Source organism: Vitis riparia, chromosome 15, assembly GCF_004353265.1.
Source record: "Vitis riparia cultivar Riparia Gloire de Montpellier isolate 1030 chromosome 15, EGFV_Vit.rip_1.0, whole genome shotgun sequence".
Taxonomy (NCBI): Eukaryota; Viridiplantae; Streptophyta; class Magnoliopsida; order Vitales; family Vitaceae; genus Vitis; species Vitis riparia.
In genome coordinates, this window is record NC_048445.1 from 6,896,335 (window position 1) to 6,911,965 (window position 15,631).

At 31.8% G+C, this 15,631-nt stretch overlaps 1 protein-coding gene and 1 pseudogene across 1 annotated transcript in view; both read right to left on the minus strand.

Annotated features, from left to right (window-relative positions):
* Window positions 1–1,547: 1,547 nt before the first annotated feature.
* Window positions 1,548–15,631, minus strand: part of LOC117932410 (protein ELC-like) — a 96,398-nt gene continuing 82,314 nt past the window's right edge. Inside the window, exon 4 of the mRNA XM_034853652.1 lies at window positions 1,548–1,805. The gene's annotated coding sequence lies outside the window, so the exon portion shown is untranslated. The remainder of the gene's footprint in view (window positions 1,806–15,631) is intronic.
* LOC117932409 lies at window positions 1,606–5,086 on the minus strand (annotated as a pseudogene).

Consider the following 15,631-nt stretch of genomic DNA (forward strand, 5'->3'; position numbering starts at 1 on the left):
AATTTACTTTTTGAAAAATAAGGTTTGTCATAAATAGTTAAAACAAATGTATAATTATTAATTTAAAAAATTGAAATTAACGTTGAAATTCATCTTGAAGCAATTCCGAAGGCCACTAGGCCAAGCTAAGAATGGCCCGAGCCAGCATGGCCCGTTTACATGCCCGCTTTTTTATTTATAGGTCAACTTAGCTGGATCTCTCAGGACTCAAGTGAAACACAATTTGGCCCAAATAAATTTCCCGATTCAATCCACTTCCTACAATTCCACCAAGAAGACCTAATTTCTCATTGAAAAAATGGTTAAAAATAAGAATGAGAATCAAGTTATGGTTCAAAAGATTTTTTTTTTTTTCTTTTTTTAAAAAGAAATTCTATCTAAACCTTAAAAATTTGAAAATAAGTAAAACAAAATATGAGTTACAAACTAAGCGCACCAAAAGTAAATCCAAAAATGGGATAGCTAGCTAGGGACAATAATCTAAACAAGTAGGTTTATCAATGGTTGAATCCGTAGAAATATGATCTCCCTACTATGCATTATGAATTATATTCAATATTTTGAATTTCTTATCCAGGTGGAGAATTGATTATTTACCATTGCATCAGTCAAAAGGGATTACGAGGGTGAAAGACAAATTTTAAGAAACATTACCTGAATTTAGAAATAAGTAATAAAAATGTTTAACCCTCCACAATGTCATCATACTCATAATCCCATGAGTCATAAATCATATGTTGTCAAACCCAAATGTTATATTTGGTTGATAGGATAAGATATATATATTTTATAATATTATTTTTAATAAAATATTATATTTAATGAACATAATATTTTTTGAAATATGTTGTATTATGTTATATAATATATAAAAATATTTTTTATATACTGAACAATATATATAATAATAATATTTTATACAAATTTTTTAGTTTTTAAATTTTAAATTTAATTTTTTTTTAACAGAATATATAGATATGTTAAGGCAGAAAAAAAACCTTCAACGAAATCCGAAGGTATGTGATCAAGCCAGAAGATATCCTCCCTACTTATTTTTCTGTAAGTTGGAAAACACCGCAAAGTTTATTATCTTCATCTGCACATTGGCAACCGAAACTCAAGTCATTTGAAATGCCCGTATCAACACTATGCAACAAAACAACCTTTTGCAACTTCTTAGAAAAATCTTAACAAAGCCAGAATTTCTTTCTTTGCATGTGTCTTTTGACAGCTAAAAAAGGCGGATAGAAAACTTAGCACTTACCCACATTTTATAATGTAGAATTTTCAGGTCCAAAGTCATCATCTAGTCAAGAAAGCATAAGAACAAAGAGAAAGGGAATTAACCACCAAAAATAAAAATTTAACTGCAAATCCATGTATCAAAATGTCCCAAACCAAACATCCAAATGTAATCTAAATTACAGAACAAATCCAAAAAACGACTTGTGAATTATTTGATGATGACAGAAGTTTACCATTGGACAAGCAAATGGAAACACACGTGAAACTATTATTTTTCTTCAAATACAACTCATGAGAGAGAATTGAACTAAATAACCTTATAATATAAAATCAAAGCATTGTAGACATGAAAACATTTCGAATCCAAAAGCATAAATTAAAATAGATCATAACATGTTTTTTGACATCAAAGATTCTTTTATTTTCTCAACACAAATCAATGGTCTAAATTCCATGGCAAAGTGAAGAGGAAAAAGAATAACATCCACATATCTTCACAAAAAACTAACCTCAAATCATATGATCCCTACACTATATTTCTGTGCGCAATGGCTCGAAGCCTGCAATCACAATTTGGTGAGACAGTGATTATGTCCTTGCAGCAAAAATAGCTCGGTGGAGGAGTGCTTATAGTCCACTAGGGAACTACACAAACAGAGTAGCCTTTTGCTTACCTACAGCTACTCTTCTTTCTCCATAACAGAAACTATCCCTCTCGAAGATTTAAACTTCATACCAAACAAAATAGAGATAGCACAGATCTGCAAATCAACACAAACCCCTGTAAGCTCACAGCATTCGATTAGAACATGCCCACATCAAAACAAAAAATGTGTCTCCAAATTAACAACTAAACTGCAGAAATTTTCGAGCCATTAAAAACCACATTTTCAGCCCCAAAACTCCTTAAAAATCATTGAAATATTCGAACTAATTTTATTTTCTCTTTCTTTCCTATGCTTTGAAGAGAACCAAATAAAGATCCCCAATTTCTTCACCAACCAAAACGAAAAAAATTCAACATACTATAACCCTAGACTGAAAATGAGACTGGCCTCATTTTATGAGAGATCGCCGCCGGTGAGATGTGAAGAGAAAGATCGAGATTCGCAGTGGAACCAGGAGTTGAGCACTCTTAGTCACTTCGAATAGGCTGCTTTATTATTATTATTATTATTTCTCAATGGTTGTCAAACCATCATCTTCAATAGAATGTTTTTGTTAAAAAAACACCTAAACAGTAGACGAGGGAGTCTCTGTACCAGAAAGCTAGATTCCAAATTATTAGCATAAATATTTTATTACCTGATTTACCCTAGATTCCAAATTATTGGCATAATCATCCCTTTCTGCAAATATTCTGTTAAAAAAGTGCTCAAATTATCTGAAGTCCACCATTGCTGAGACACATAAGCACCGTCAGTGCAAACTAGGCATTGACTTGGCACACTGTCTGGCCCAGTGGTTCCCCCAATCTTCCTACATCTTACGTGGGACACCCCCCACCCCCTCCCACTGCGACTCCACCTCAAAGTGTGCCCCACCTCAGTTTAGGAAACCATATAAACCTCACCATTCCTCAAAGGCGTTCCTACAGAAGCCCCAGCCCATCTCTTCCAACATTCTCAAAAGCCTTCTCCCACGGTCCGCCGCCACTTCTTGAGCCATCCCATAAGGCCATAGCATTCTGCCATCAGAAAAACGAGCCATGAGCTACAGGCAAGGGTTTAAGTGAAAATTGAAAATTTTAATAAAATTGTTCTAACTTAATTAATCATCATATTAATTTGATTTTCTGATGATTATAAAAGTCGTTTGATTTGAAAATTTTAATAAAACGGACATTTTCAAACTTTTATCTTGTGATATATAATTCTTCATGATGATTTTTTTTTTCATATTTATTATTATATATGTTTTATAAACTATATCAAATAATAGATGATAATTAAATTAATTTTTAAATGCCTTTATTATACTTTAAACTTTAAATCAATTTGAATTTTAATTACTTTTAAAAACAAATTAGACTTAAAGCTGAATTTTATTGCATATGATAACATTTCAATTGCTTGCAACAATATTGAGGATGGAGGATGGGAGTAGCATTCGGCCCCACTTGGAATTAGTCTGGCTCATTGAAGGCCATCTGCATTTAAAAAGTATCATTCAAACATAAGAAATTTTCTCTTCTTTCCCTCAAAATAACGTGACATGCTTACATCAAATTGACTGTGTCCATTGTGGGCATATCCTCGTTAAAGAACAACAACAATCTTCGGCAACTTCTAAGGAAATCTCAACAAAAACCAAAATTTTTTTCTTTGCATATATATACTATCAAAACAAATCAATCATCTATATTCTATGGCAATGAAAGGGAAAATAAAATACAAATCTTCACAAATAATCTAACCTCAAATCATATGAAAATGTGGTGTAATTTACATGCATGGGTTTTCATATAACGTATTGTGATGATGCCCTCTGGGCCATACTAGAGACATGAGCCTGCAGCTGTGTAGCCCTTGCTTTCGCAGACATGGCTCGATGGAGAAACTGCTCCCGTGATAACATCCTCACATTCTTCAGGTACTGATCGAAGGGGATTGACCCCTCTTGAAGGGCTTATCCAGGGCATATATCACATCATCTATAGCTAAATCTGAAGAACTACACTCCAGCATCTGTCTCGAAACAAAATCGGAATGCTTGAATGCATTCTCCACGTCTATGACCCTCTTCCCCTGATTCTCCCTCAACCACGCCTCCATGATGTCTGAATTTATCAAAATCATTTGCAGTTGCAGCTCCAAGCCTTCCTTCTCGTCTTGCATTTCCCTCAACCCCTTCGAAATCTGCTCCTCTCTCTGCCTCAACACCGCTTGAGCATTAAATAATTCTTCCATTTCCGCCTCTCTCGTCTTCCTTAACACCTCACTATCACCATGTAATCTATCGGCCAGTCTATTAACCGCGTTCCGGTGAACTTGAGTGCGATCCTCCGCCGGCCGGTGCGGAGATGATGGCCGAAACGCTCTGGGAGGGATAGAATTAGGGTTTAGGTTTGGGCGAGGCTGCTGAGAGTAAAGCGGCGGATCACGGCCGAACACGAGACTCAAATTCCGGGAAAAATCGGCCAAATTGGAGGTAGGGTAGATCCAGTTTTGGAGATAAGGGAGGGAGACGAGGCCGGAGGGGTTGACGTGGGGGTGAGGGCATTTGATGACCATTTGGCGCGTGGGATTGACGTAGACGCAGGGGGGTTGGCGAGGGTAAGCCTCCATGAGCCAGACGACGATGGGATGTAGTAGGTGACCTGAAGGTATACCATTGGGATGTTGCCTTCAACTCGGAGGAGATTGACTGTGCGGCCGTCGTTGTGGGTGTAGGCGGCAGTCAGTGGATGCAGCGCCGGGAAGGCATCGGCGAGGGAAAGAAAGTGCTGGCGGATCATCCATTTGACGTCCTCAGCGTAGGGCAAGGCCGAAGGACCTCGTCGGGAGAGGACAGAGGTCAAGAACTGATGAGAGCTTTGTGGAAGAGACGACGATAAACTAGCCATTCCAAACGGTGTCGTTTATGGAAGGGCGGAGACTCAGAGACCCAGAGATGTCCTTCAAAGCTCTTTTAGTAAAATAATAGTTAAAATTCCACAAATGTCCCTTAACTAAAAATGGAGAAATTCAAGGCAATTAAAGCATTTGAAATTTATTTTTATAAGACAATTAAAGCAGGTGGCCTCACATTAGCTGTAATTAAAATTTTCTTGAACTATTTTATGAAACATATGATTTTGTATGATCGTAATACTATATTTCCTAATATACTTATAATACGGACCATTTTGAGACTAAATGAAACATTTAATTTGAATTTACTATACTCATTTATATATATATATATATATATATATATATAATTAAATAATTTCAATGCATTTGATAAATAATATTAATATAAAGGTATGATGTGTTAATATCAATATCGATAGGGTATAAGTGGATATTTCTAAAATTATTGTCATAAAATAGAGGTACAATACAAATACATTGACATCACAATATATTATAATATAACTTGATTTAATTTTAATTTTTTAAAGTTTCACACGCTATACTTTCGAGCGAATAATTGAGTGTTATTTAATTAAATTACTTATGAAAAATAATTGTATATTTTATCAAGATAACATCATTTTTACTTGGTCATAAGCAATTATCAAAATTTATATGTTATAGTATAAAATAACATAGTAACCTTTGAGTTTGGTTGTTATTTAAAAGATAATGGAAATTAAAGGTTTGTTTGGTGATTATTTTAACAAATAAATTTGGAAAATAGTTTTTAAATTATTTTTTATAATTATTATATGATGTTTTGGAGAACAAAATTTTATTTGAGAATATGAAATATTTTTAACATATTTTTAATATTTTTAAATATGTTTGTAAATGATATGTATATCTAATACTTTATTTTTAATCATTTTACATGTTTATATAATTATTTTTTAAAATAATAAAAAAATTAAACAAGTGAAAATAATTCAAAGATATTATTTGAAGGCATCTATTTTTTATTTTATTTTATTTTGTTAAACATGTTTTTTTCCTTTTTTTTTTATTATGAACAACATATAACTGTTTTTGAAAACATTTGTCAAATAGACCTATGGACCCCGCATTCCCACTTTTTTTTTTTTTTATTTGGTGAAAAATATGATTTTTTTTAGAAAAGACTTGGAGTCCATGAGAAAAACTCTAAGTATGACTCCTAAAGGAAAAATAGGTCTATGAAAAACCAAGTCTGAATTTGGAGATCAGGTTAATTATTAGGAAGGTACGGTAAAAACCCTAACATCACTCTAAGCCCCTAAAAATTGGTATCTACTAAATAAGACGAGACAAATATGACAATTGATAAAGAAAACAATAAATATCAACGAAATGATCATATAATGAAATGAATCACGCGTAAGAATAAGCAAAGTGGGAGTGGGAGCATACCTTGGCTGTAATAGTGCACTATCATGGAAACGAGGTTAACTCAAGTATAAAATCATCACATGCATATCAAAGAGCAAGACAAAGATCAAACAATATTCATTAAGCATAACAATTAACAATCAGCAGAGAAAACTCATATGTGGGCCCCCCCCCCCCCCAAAGCCCAATCTATCTTGCACGAATTAGTCTCACAAATTCTATTATTCTGGAATTATGAAAATTGCATTCATGCTTATGTAAAATCAAGAGAAACATAAGACTATTTGTGAATTAGAGTGGAATTAAAACTGTTCGAAGGAAAACTGGATTTTTGAAATTTATTTGAAAATTGGAGTCTCGAAAATTATTTGAAAATTAGAGTCTTGGGAATTAAATTTAAGAATTGAAATTTTGGAAATTAAATTTGAAAAAAATTGAAAATTTTAAAATTATTTGAGACTTAGAGTTTTGAAAATTAAATTAAGGAATTGGAACTTTGAAAATTAAATTTAAAAGAAATTAGGAAATTATTTAAGAATTGGAGTTTTGAAAAGTAAATTTAAGAATTGGAATTTTAGAAATTAAATTTGAAGGAAATTAGAATTTTGAAAATTATTTGAGAATAAGAACTATGAAGATCAAATTATGAAAATGGGAATCTTGGAAATTATTTGAAGATGAAGTTTTAAAAAAAAATAAATATAATAATAATAATAATAAATAAATAAATAAATAAGTAAATAAATGTGAAAATTGGAATTTCAGAAATTGGAAATTGAATTCGGAAATTGGAAAATTGAAATTTCGGAAATTGGGAATTTTGAAGAATTACTTAAAGATGGAATTTTTAAAAAATAAATGAATAAATAAATAAATAAAATAATAATAACGAAAATAATAATGATTGAATAAATAAATGTGAAAATTAGAATTTTGAAAATTAGAAATTAAGTTCGGAAATTGGAAAATTGGAATTTCGAAAATTGGGAATTGAATTTGAAAATCTGAATTTTGAAAAATTATTTAAAGATGGAATTTTAAAGATAAATAAATAAATAAATAAAATAATAATAACGAAAATAATAATGAATAATAAATAAATGTGAAAATTGGAATTTTGGAAATTGGAGATTAAGTTCGGAAATTAGAATTTCAGAAATTGGGAATTGAATTTGGAAATCGGAATTTTGAAGAATTATTTAAAGATGGAATTTTAAAAATAAAATTTAAGGATCGAAATAATATTTGAAAATAGAGATTTGAAAATTAAATATAAAAAAAAGGAATTTTGAAGAATTATTTGGGAAATGAATTTTTCGAGAATTTGATTGGAAAGAAATTGGAGTTTCTAAAATTCATTTGAAGGTGACACTTCTTTAAAAATAAAATAATAATAATAATAATAATAATAAAATTTGGAATGTTGAAATTTTTGGAAAATTATATTTAAAGAAAGAAAAGATTTTAAAGTAAAGACCAAAATAAGAAAGAATCCACTTTGTCATAAATAAAAAAAAAACAAAATCAAGCAAGTGCATACACATCCACATGACACATAAGCCCCAAGTTGTCCAACACTGTTATGCCATGGACCGATAACAAACAAACTAGTGCCTATAACCTAAACTTTCAACCCAAAAGCATTAGCAAATTCTGCACCTTCCTTTTTTTTTTTTTTTTACTTTTGGGAAAACTGACAAAAAGAAAACAAAAGTAAAGAAATTTTCCAATCTTATGTTTGATTCCTTCCCCGTCTTAAAACTCACCTCCATTAAACCAAATGACCATAAGATACTCTCTTGAGTTTAAATTTATTTTGTTCAGGCTATAAATAATGACAATAAATTTTCCTACATTCAAAATAATATTTTATTTTCCGCTTCTCTGCAACCATATGAAGCCTTGATAAAATCCCAATCACGCTGATATTGAAAAAACAAACAAACAATCTACAACTTCAATTCATGGCTATGTAAAAGAAATCAACTTAGATTCATCAAAGTTCGGAATCCCAATTCCATGGAATACCGAAGAAGGAAAAAAAACAATGTAAAACAAATCGAAACAATTTGCTTTTATCATGGAATTGCCGCTGTGGATTCTGGGTTGAAACTCAAATTCGTCTCCAAATTTATTGGCAGATAAAACAACCAAACACAAACCCAGATAGAAAAGAACATAAAAATACCTGGGTAGGGAAATATCTGATGACATTGGCCTGGTTACCTCTCCAAAAAGCCAAGACTCCTTCCTCTCTGAAAACCCTTGAAAAGCAATCAGCAACGCCCATATAAGGCCTCTTGAGATGACCCCTCTTCAACATCTCCCCCTGGAACAAAAGCTTCACTCTTTCAATGGGCGCTGCTGCGCTCTTCGCTATCACCGCTGCCCCTCCTCCCATCACAAAATCTGTAGAGAACCTCTCTTGCTTCTTCTTCATAAGGCTCCTTGCTGGTTCCCTCTCAAGCAACCTGAAAAAAAACTCCTTAAAAAATGCAGCTTTTTTTTTTCTCCTTCTATAGCTCTTTTTCGTGACCTCAAAAATCTCCAGCTTACTATTCACTCATTTCCTTTCTTCCCAACCCGTTTCTTTCCTCTCCGTTGCCCCTTTCTCCTCTCAGTTGTCTTCCCCTTCCTCTCAGACCACAACCCTCCCTTTGTAACCTCAGCTATCCACCCCGCTCTTGGTCAGAGACGTCCCCTTATCAACTCCATGTTCCTGCCATCACCTTCTGAAGGTCCAACCACCGCCATGGCAATGGTCACATCCTCTCCCACGCGTCCTACGCTGCTTGCCCTTTCCAACATGGGGTCCCCTCACTTCAAAAATGAGATTTTTAGCTCTTCCGCGTGTGATCAGAAACAAAAGGAAAGCCATTCATTTTTTGAGGGGTCTACAAGACCATAAATGTATATTACAAATAACTTACCTTTTATAATAAAATAAAAAATAATTATTTTATTTTAATTCATTATTATATCTTCCTTGACCCATTTTTCTTGATTATACCTATTCTTTTTTACTTTTTAAAATTTTTTTCAACCCCTCATAGGCTAAAGAGTAATGAAAAATACAAATTTTATTCGATCATTCTTTACTAATATAATAGTTAAAATTCCTTCAAAGCTCATTTAGTAAAATAATAGTTTAAATTCCACAAATGTCCCTTAACTAAAAATGGAGAAATTCAAGGCCATTAAAGCATTTGAAATTTATTTTTATAAGACAATTAAAGCAGGTGGCCTCACATTAGCTGTGATTAAAATTTTCTTGAACTATTTTATGAAACATATGGTTTTGTATGATCGTAATACTATATTTCCTAATATACTTATAATACGGACCATCTTTGAGACTAAATGAAGTATTTAATTTGAATTTACGATACTCATTTATGTATATATATATATATATATATATATATATATATGGTTAAATAACTTTGATGTATTTGGTAAATAATATTAATATAAAAACATGATGTGTTAATATCAATGTCAATAGGGTATAAGTGGACATTTCTATAATTATTTTGTATGAAATATAGGTACAACACGAATGCATTAACATTACAATACATTATAATATAACTTAATTTAAATTTTAAAAGAAATTTCACTGCTATACTATCGAGGGAATAGTTGAGTGTTATTTAATTAAATTGCTTGTGAAAAATAATTGTAAGGTAACATCATTTTTACTTGGTCATGAGCATTTGTCAAAATTTATAGGTTACATGTATAAACTAACATAGTAACCTTTGAGTTTGGTTTTTATTTAAAAAATAATGGAAATTAAAGGTTTGTTTGGTAATTATTTAAAAAAAATAAATTTGGAAAATAGTTTTTAAATTATTTTTTATAATTATTATTTGATGTTTTGGAGAACAAATTTTATTTGAGAATTTGAAATATTTTTAACATATTTTTAATATTTTTAAATATGTTTGTAAATGATTTGTATATCTAATACTTTATTTTTAATCATTTTATATGTTTATATAATTATTTTTTAAAATAACAAAAAAATTAAACAAGCGAAAACAATTCAAATATGTTATTTGAAAAAACCTTTTTTTTTATTTATTATTGTTAAACATGTTTTTTTCCCTTTTTTTTATTTTTATTATGAACAATATAGAACTATTTTTGAAAACATTTGTCAAAGAGACCATAAATGCATATTACAAATAACTTAACTTTTATAATAAAATAAAAAATAAATATTTTATTTTAATTTATTATTATATTTTCCTTGACCCATTTTTCTTGATTGTACCTATTCTTTTTTACTTTTTAAATTTTTTTTTCAACCCCTCATATGCTAAAGAGTAATGAAAAATGAAAATTTTATTAAATCATTATTTACTAATATAATGTGTTAATACAAAATTATTTATGATATTAATATGAAATGATATACTAGATTAATAATACATAATTTATTAAATTATTTTCATGGTAAAATAAAAAAATAATTATCGTTTATCTTTGACTTTTTTTAATAAGACTAATTTCATTAGCATGTTGATTGTTTTTATAATTGATGGTCCTTATCATTGGACAAAGTTGTTGATGGATAATATGAAAAAAAAAAAATTCAAAGGTTAAAATTATCCAACAATAAATTTTATCATTCACAAAAATTTATAAAATAATTGACTATTTCGTAATGTTTTCAGAACCGGACTAGTCATTAAATCGGAAAAGTTATCGGTTCACGGTTCATTGGTCAAATCGGTGGTCAAACCGCGGTCGAACCGGTGATGTCATAAATATATAATTTATATTTTATTAAAATTAAAATAATTTAAAGAAATTTATATAATATTAAAATTATAGCATTTCATTTTTTTGTATATGATATATCTATTAAATGATAAACATAAATATAAATGTATTAATATATCAAATTTTATTAAATAAAATATGTATAATATTTACATATGATAAGAAAATTATAGCATTTAATTTTATCTACATATCTATGCATTTTATTATTTTAAAATTTTGAAAATATTATATCAATTAATTTATATTATTTTCATATTTATTGTTAATAATTATTATAAAAATAAGCATGAATATAAATATTTATATTTGTTTAAATGTTTTATAACATAAAAATTTGCAAAGAGTGTTAATATAAAATATATTGTTTCACATATGTACCAAAGGGGTTGTGTAGCCTGATGGTGAGCTGTTTCTTTTGTAGAGCGTTCAAATCCTCACAATGCATCACTTCCATTTATTATTCTTTATTTCTTTATAACCACGTCCCACATCTCAAAGGGGCGAAGGAGTAACCAGCCTTGATAAGGACACAGGTGAAGGGGTGCCAATCATACCATGAAAATTGTCCGAGTTGTGCGTAACCAGCCTTGAGTAGGGGTGAAGGAGTGAAGGGCAGCCTTGATAAGGTAAGGAGTCAGCCTTGAAGGAGTAGGGCAGCCTTGACAAGGACACAGGCGAAGGGGTGCCAATCATACCATGAAAGGGGCGAAGGAGTAACCAGCCTTGATAAGGACACCTAAAGGAGTAACGTTTGGTACTCCGAAAAACAAATCTTGATTCGACCACGAATCATACCATGAAAATTGTCCGACTTGTGCTTAACCAGCCTTGATAAGAAAATTGTCCAGTGAATAACAGATTGGCAAACTGAACCAAGGCAGAGACACGCCCGCAGGCAGAGAAGCAGAACTCTGTTTCAGGGAGAGAGAAGCAAGGTATGCCTTACCTTATTTTCTTGTATTTAGCATTGTCACCTCTACTTCCAGCTTTATATATCAGACAAGTTGTCTGTGTTCCCTTTAGATACCTTAGTATCCATTTCAAAGCCTCCAATGGGTCTTCCCCGGGTTTCCCATGAACCTACTGACCAAACTCACAGCATAGGCCAAATCGCCATAAACTTCTCCTCTTCATCAGTACTTGGAGACTCAGATGATGTTAGCTTAAAATGATGCACCATGGGTTTAGCATCTTTCATCCCAAATCTGTCCATCACTTTCTTAATATAAGACCTTTGAGAAAGATAAAGTTGTCCTTCACAAACCCCTCAGGTTGTTGCACATAAACTGTCTCTTCCAGTTGGTGATGTAGGAGCTGTTTTGAAATCTAGCTGCTCCAATTCCATGTTTCTATCAGCAACCAAAGCTAAGATCATCCTGATTGAAGAATGCTTCACCACTAGCAAGGCCTTCTCCATTTGACTCTTCTATTACTTCGAACTTCTTCAACTCTTTCGAGTTCAGTGCTGCCTGAACCTCCTCCAATGTCTCCCATACAACATTGCATCAACAAAATGTCCGTATGACTTTGGTAGAGCACTCAGAAGTATTATTGCCTGATCTTCCTCTTCCATCTTCACATCTACATTTTCAAGATCATCAATAATCTTGTTAAACTCATCCATTTGATCTTCAATGGATTTTCCCTCTGCCATCCTAAAAGAGTAAAGCCTCTGTTTCGAATAGAGTCTATTGGCCAGTGACTTCGTCATGTACAGCTTCTCCAACTTCAACCACATAGCAGCTGCAGATGTTTCTTTTGACACTTCTCTAAGGGCCTTATCTCCAAGACTCAGGATAATGGCACTTTGTGCCTTTTCAAGAGTGTCATTCTTCTCCTTTTCTGATAAGGTTTTCGGTAGATCTTTTTCACCTTTCAAAGCATCTTGAAGACCTTGTTGAACCAGAAGGGCTTTCATCTTGACTCTCCGGAGACCGAAGTCGCTTTTTCCAGAGAACTTTTCAATATCGAACTTCGCAGATCTCATTTCTTGAACCGCTCTGATACCACTTGTTGCAATTTCTGGTCTTCCAGATCAGTTTTTCTTTGATAGATCTTGTTCAAGAAAGCTTCTCTTTATCAAGCCAAAAATTTAATGCATTTTGCTCTGTATTTTCTATATGATTTTCCTGACACCTTCTCTCTTTACACAAAAATTAAAAAAAATGCTGTCTCAGAATTACACACAAGAAATGCACTCTCTGAAAAAATCAAAGCTCTCCTCTCTGTTCTCTTTCTCTTTCCCTATGTATAGTTCAGGTTACAAGAGAAAATAACAGAAAAAGAAACTTACTAACTAACCATTTCAGATAACAAGTGGCAGAAATTTATGAGTCACACTTATAACACTATTTGTGCCTTCATTATTGAGAAGGCTTTGTGCATTTTCTTGTTTTATTCCTAAATTTCATTAATAACTTGTTAATTAAACACTCAAAATAATTTCATTTTCTTGGCATTGCAGCGAGCAAGAGCAAGGACTAACTTCCTCCATTGCATTTCAAGCTTATGCATTCTTCCTCACAATGCTAGGTGTTCTCTTCCAAGTAAAATTTCAAGGCAACGGTGCTTCCCCATTTGAGAAGCACAATGCAATCATATCTTCTTTTGTTATTGTTCTTTCCATCTACGTTGGAACAATTATTCTTGGTAAAAAGTTTGAGATGAAGACTATTGAGCCCATTCGACTCCTCTCTGGCGCAATGGCACCAATTTTATTGCTGTTGATTTTAGTTCCAATATTTGGATGGTTGCTGCTTGTTTTATGGATCTTCTTTGCTGCAAAGATGGGGTGGGATTACTTACAGCAACAATATCAGAAAATTCTTTTCCAAGCAACTGATCAACTATCGATCATACTCATACTCATGACTCCTAATCCCCCAGAAGAGGGGTCACAAGAGCTTCCAGTTTAGAGTCCATCTCCCCCATATGAATAGCAAGTATGATGCACGTACTATGACTGTTATATTTGTTTGCCACTTTTAGACTTGTAATATTGGTTTCAAGTTGTATGAATAAGATAGAATTAAACTGTTATATTTATTATTAAGTTCTTAGGAATGATAAGAGATTGAAGAATGTTTATGTTATAAAATTAACTTGCATAAATATTTTAGTTAGAACATACTGTTTACTTCTCCGCATATGCAAATAGTATACTTTTAATGAAGATGAAAACATCATATGATGGACTAAATTAAATAGGACACTCACTTAGAATATGATTGTTGGGTTCAAACTTTAGATGAATACATTATTTGTTATTATGATAACATAAGTATTTTTTTTTTTTTCAAATAATTATCAAGTAAATGTATCATTTCCAAAATTTATCACTTACTAAGTTTCATATACTGGGTTTCACTTATTTTTCTTTTTATTATTTAATTATATTTCACCCATTTTCAATTTTCAATTTTCAATTTTTGTAAGAGACAAACATTATACTAAAACAATTTAAACTGCAGAAATTTTCGAGCCATTAAAAACCACATTTTCAGCCCCAAAACTCCTTAAAAATCATTGAAATATTCGAAATAATTTTGTTTTCTCTTTCTTTTCCATGCTTTGAAGAGAACCAAATAAAGATCCCCAATTTCTTCACCAACTAAAACGAAAAAAATTCAACATACTACAATCCTAGACTGAAAATGAGATTGACTGACCTCATTTTATGAGAGATCGCCGCCGGTGAGATGTGAAGAGAAAGATCGAGATTCGCAGTGGAACCAGGAGTTGAGCACTCTTAGTCACTTCGAATAGGCTGCTTTATTATTATTATTATTATTTCTCAATGGTTTTCAAACCATCATCTTCAATAGAATGTTTTTGTTAAAAAAAACACCTAAACAGTAGACGAGGGAGTCCCTGTACCAGAAAGCTAGATTCCAAATTATTAGCATAAATATTTTATTACCTGAGTTACCCTAGATTCCAAATTATTGGCATAATCATCACTTTCTGCAAATATTTTGTTAAAAAAGTGCTTAAATTATCTGAAGTCCACCATTGCTGAGACACATAAGCACCGTCAGTGCAAACTAGGCATTGACTTGGCACACTGTCTGGCCCAGTGGTTCCCCTAATCTTCCTATATCTTACGTGGGACACCCCCCACCCCCTCCCACTACGACTCCACCTCAAAGTGTGCCCCACCTCAGTTTAGGAAACCATATAAACCTCAGCATTCCTCAAAGGCGTTCCTACAGAAGCCCCAGCCCATCTCTTCCAACATTCTCAAAAGCCTTCTCCCACGGTCCGCCGCCACTTCTTGAGCCATCCTGTAAGGCCATAACATTCTGCCATAAAAAAAACGAGCCATGAGCTACAGGTAAGGGTTTAAGTGAAAATTGAAAATTTTAATAAAATTGTTCTAACTTAATTAATCATCATACTAATTTGATTTTCTAATGATTATAAAAGTCGTTTGATTTGAAAATTTAATAAAACGGACATTTTCAAACTTCTATCTTGTGATATATAATTCTTCATGATGTTTTTTTTTTCATATTTATTATTATATATGTTTTATAAACTATATTAAATAATAGATGATAATTAAATTAATTTTCATTATATTTTATTCGTGTATATTGACCGAT